We start from the raw sequence: 5,064 nt of genomic DNA on the forward strand, positions 1-5,064 counted from the left end.
AATACCTCGAAGAGAATGGTCTATTGAGACGTAGTCAACATGGATTAAGAAAATATCGTTCTTGTGAAACACAGCTAGCTCTTTACTCAAGCAAAGTGTTGAGTGTTATCGAGAAAGGGTTTCAAATTGATTCCGTATTTCTAGGTCTCCAGGAGACTTTTGACACCACACTTCCCAAGTGACTTGTTCTCAAATTGCATGCTTAAGGACTATCGTCACAGTTACGCGACTGGATTCGAGATTTACTCTCAGAGAGGGCACAGCTCGAAGTGATTAACGGAAAATAATCGAGTAATGCAGATGTGATTTCTAGCGTTCCCCAAGATAGTATGCTCTTTGCTGTTCCTTATCTATACATACGACTTAGGGGACACTCTGAGCAGCAGTCTTAGGTTTTAGCAGGCGATGCTGTCGTTTATCACCTAGTAGAGCCATCAGAAGATGAAAAAAATTGTAAAATTATTTAGAAAAACCATCCGTATGGTGTGAAAATTGGCAATTGACCCTAATGAAATATGTGATGTCATCCACATAGATGCTAAAAGGAACAGATTAAATTTCGCGTTATACGATACATCAATCAAGTGTAAAAGCCATAAATTCAACTAAATACCTCAAAATTACGGTTACGAACAACTTAAATTGGAAAGTACACATAGAAAATGTTGTGGGGAATGTGAACCAGAGACTGCGTCTTATTGGCAGAGCACTTACAAGACGCAACAGATCTATTAAAGAGACTGCCTACCCTACTTCAAATGGTTCAAATGGCTGTGAGCACTATGGGACTCAACTTCTGAGGTCATCAGTGCCCTAGAACATAGAACTACTTAAACCTAACTAACCTAAGGACATCACACACATCCATGCCAGAGGCAGGATTCAAACCTGCAACCGTAGCGGTCGCGCGGATCCAGACTGTAGCGCCAAGAACCGATCGGCCAGCCTAGACTAATGTTGTCCTGTACTGTTTACCAGATAGAATTAACGGAGTACATCGAAAAAATTCAAAGAAGGGCAGAACTTTTTATATTACCGAGATATAGGAGAGAGAGTATCACGGAACAGGATTTGGGGTGAAAACTTAAAGACAGACTTTTGTAGTTGCGGCAGGATCTTCTCACGGAATTTCAATCACAAATTTTCTCCTCTGAATGCGAAAATACTTAGATGATGCCGACGTACACTAGGAGAAACTATCGTTATAATAAAATAAGGGAAATCATAGTTCGAACGTAAAGACATAAGTGTTCGTTTCTTCAGCGCGCCTTTCTAGGATGGAATAACAGAGAATTATTTTGAAGGTGGTTCGATGAGCCCTCTGAAAGCCACTTAAGTACGATTTGTAGAGTAGCCATGTAGATGTAGGGTTGCTCAATTCTCCATCCATACTCCACACTCAGGTTTTCTTTAGTTACCTTTAATTGCCTGAGGAAAATACACAGATGGTCCGATTGAAAATGACATCTCAAATTATCTTGCCTATGCTTCTCTAGTGTGAACTTGTGCTCCATCTCTAATGATACTGTCATAGATTGAACGTTAACCTCTACTCTTGGCCCATTTATTACCGCACTCCTATTGTCCCTAGTTATGAAAGGTTCCTATGGAAACTTGGAACAATTTATTGAGATCAGCGGTTGCCGAAAGGCATGGACATAATTTTTGATCCATCTGTACATATGGGATACAGCCTCCTTTCCTTTTGTAAAGTCAAAAATTTAAATGTAAGAGAGGGGTGTCCTTATAAATTTTTTCAGGTGTTGAAGACCTGCACCCTCAGACCGTACGACGAATGTATACGGCCAAATGTGTGTTTTTTTTTTTTTTAATTACTGTGTAAAAGCAGTAGTAGTCACACGCTGTGCTGTGGATAAGCCATTCATGAAGCCTTTAAATTCCCACCTTGTCAGGCGACTTTTACCTCTGCCGCTGATGGGGCCGATCACACAGGCGTTTCCAGCAGAGGCAGTGCCACACCAGGGTTAGATGTAGCGGTGCGGCACAGGAGTGGACTGCCTGAAGACGGGGAGAGAATCGGCCACATGAGCAGCGTTGGGGAGCCAGCGCCTGGGAGCCAGGGTGAATCGCAGTCAAGTGTATGATGCCGCACCGTGAAACCAGACATGGCGCGCCTGCCAACCTTGCGTTGTATCGGCATGGCTATCCCAGGTGGGGCCCGGTGTGGGCCCGGTTCCGTGCACTCAGCCCAGACGAGCCAGCTGGGTAGACCACAGTCGGGTCTGGGGTATCAGCTGGCGACAGCGGAACAGCCTGCAAGAAAACTCAAGTGAGATGTACTGGCGCTGGATTTAATAATGCGTCAGAGCAGTGAGCCAGTTGGGTGGAGGATGGTCAAGACTGGCTCTTGCTTCCTGTCGACAAGAGACGTCGTTCTCACTGGAGCAACGGATCGTGTTTGTTTACCTACGTCCAGAGGTGACAGCGAAGGTGAGAGTGGGGAAATCATAACGGAAGAGTGGTTCCCATTGGAATGGTCTGAAGGACATGTGTGGGGCTGTTTTTGCTTCCTAAGTGTCGAGTCTGTTCTGGCAGCCTTGAATTGTCAAGCAATAATTCTAGTAACAGCCAGTGTCACAAACTAATATCATTAAAAAAAATTGGTATGGTCGTGTATTTTAACGAAACTCAACTATTGCAGTTACAGTTACGTATGAGTTTGCTCTTGTATCACTGAAGGCAGCGCTGTATTTCTGCAAATTACTGGTATAGAAGCCTTTTGCATGATGTATATGTATACATCATGCAAAAGGCTACAGTATCTGGAGAGAGTCAGTACTCCATTTAATTCCTGGCGTTTAGCACTGATGTATCCACGAATACGCTCTTGTCGTGATAAAGACACTCAAGAGCCACAGCAGTGTAATACCTCATTCTTCTTTGTCCACGTTGTGGACTATGGTTAATGAGATTGCACAGCGAATAACTAAAATACAATAGCTTAACTTCAGTCTATGACATTAAGTTGACGCTCTGAATATCAAAATAACAGCAACAGATCACAAGAAGCGTTTCCTCTATTATATATATTAACAGGCACATATAAATGTAACTAATTAAGAGACTTTAAGCACGCATGCATATAATATATACATTTATATTTATTGCAATATAATTATAATTTTGTGTGTGTGTTTTAAAGTTTCCCTTAATTAACTGTACACTGAAGAGCTAAAGAAACTGGTAGTCCTGTTTAATATGTGTGGGACTCCCGCGAGCAGGACGTGGCGTGCACTCGACTAATGTCTGGTGTAGCGCTGGAGGGAACCGACATCATGAATCCTGCAGGGCTGCCCGTAGATCCGCAAGAGTACACGGGGGTGGAGATCTCTGAACAACATGTTGCACGGGGTCAGGGATTTTCTCTGCCTCGTGATGACTGGGTGTTGTGTGATGTCCTTAGGTTAGTTAGGTTTAAGTAGTTCTAAGTTCTAGGGGACTGATGACCACAGCTGTTAAGTCCCATAGTGCTCAGAGCCATTTGAACCATATTTTGCTATACTGAGAAGAGGTATCGAAGACGGTCGGTGAGGCCTGGCACGAAGTCGGCATTCCGAAACATCCCAAAGGTTTTTTATAGGATGCAGATCAGGTCTCTGTGCAGGCCAGTCCACTACAGGAATGTCATTGTAATGTAACTACTCCGCCACTGGCCGTGCATTATGAACAGGTGCTCGATTGTGTCAAAGATGCAATCGCCATCCCCGAATTGCTCTTCAACAGTGGGGAGCAAGAATGTGCTTAAAACATCAATGTAGGCCGGTGCTGTGATAGTGCCATGCAATACAACGAGGAGTGCAAGCCTCCTCCATGAAAAACACGACCACACCATAACACCACCGCCTCTGAATTTTGCTGTTGGCACTACACACACTGGCAGATGAAGTTCACCGAGCATTCAACGTACCCACACCCTGCTATCGGACCCACCACATTGTGTACCGTAATTCGTCACTCCACACAACGTTTTTCCACGCTCCTTACACCAAGCGAAGCGTCGTTTGTCATATACCGGCGTGATGGGTGGCTAATGAGCAGCCAATTCAATCATTAAATGATGTGGCCTCTTCGAGTCGTGGATTCAGGTAGGTTTTCAGTAGTCTTCTCCAAGTGAGACGGTCTTGGGCAGTCCTCTACCAGGTGTTACCAGCGATCTTCTTGATCTCTTGGTCCCATCTGTCTGGTGGTCTTCCTCTAGGCCTCCAGTGCTCTCTCGGACTCCACTCCAGTACTAGCTTCGTCCATCTGTTGTCTTTTCTTCTTGAGACGTATATATATATATATATATATATATATATATATGACTAGCACTCCGTCTTCAGGCCACAAGTGGCCCATCGGGACCATCCGACCGCCGTGTCATCCTCAGGTGAGGATGCGGATAGGAGGGGCGTGTGGTCAGCACACCGCTCTCCCGGTCGTTACGATGGTTTTCTTTGACCGGAGCCGCTACTATTCGGTCGAGTAGCTCCTCAATTGGCATCACGAGGCTGAGTGCACCCCGAAAAATGGCAACAGCACATGGCGGCCTGGATGGTGACCCATCCAAGTGCCGGCCACGCCCGTCAGCGCTTAACTGCGGTGATCTCACGGGAACCGGTGTATCCACTGCGGCAAGGCCGTTGCCTATATATATATATATATATATATATATATATATATATATATATATATATATATATATGTGTGTGTGTGTGTGTGTGTGTGTGTGTGTGTGTAGGGCGAAAATTAGTAAAGCATGGACGGATTCCTCAATGGAAATGGAGGAAAAAAGATCCTATGAACACGTGTCTGGAAATCCATCTTTGCCACAGTAGATGGCATTGATGAATGAAAGTTCCTCTGACCACATGCCGCGTATTCCACGTGCTAGGTTGGGGTTGTTTCGGGGAGAAGACCAAACAGCGAGGTCATCGGTCTTATCGGATTAGGGAAGGACGGAGAAGGAAGTCGGCCGTGCCCTTTCAAAGGAACCATCCCGGCATTTGCCTAGAGCGATTTAGGGAACTCACGGAAAACCTAAATCAGGATGGCCGGACGCGG

The 5,064-nt window shown here is 45.0% G+C and overlaps 1 pseudogene; it reads right to left on the reverse strand.

The window, feature by feature from the left end:
- Positions 1 to 4,530: 4,530 nt before the first annotated feature.
- Positions 4,531 to 4,648, reverse strand: LOC124623350 (annotated as a pseudogene).
- Positions 4,649 to 5,064: the final 416 nt, after the last annotated feature.

This window comes from Schistocerca americana, chromosome 7, assembly GCF_021461395.2.
Source record: "Schistocerca americana isolate TAMUIC-IGC-003095 chromosome 7, iqSchAmer2.1, whole genome shotgun sequence".
In the NCBI taxonomy this organism is placed as follows: domain Eukaryota; kingdom Metazoa; phylum Arthropoda; class Insecta; order Orthoptera; family Acrididae; genus Schistocerca; species Schistocerca americana.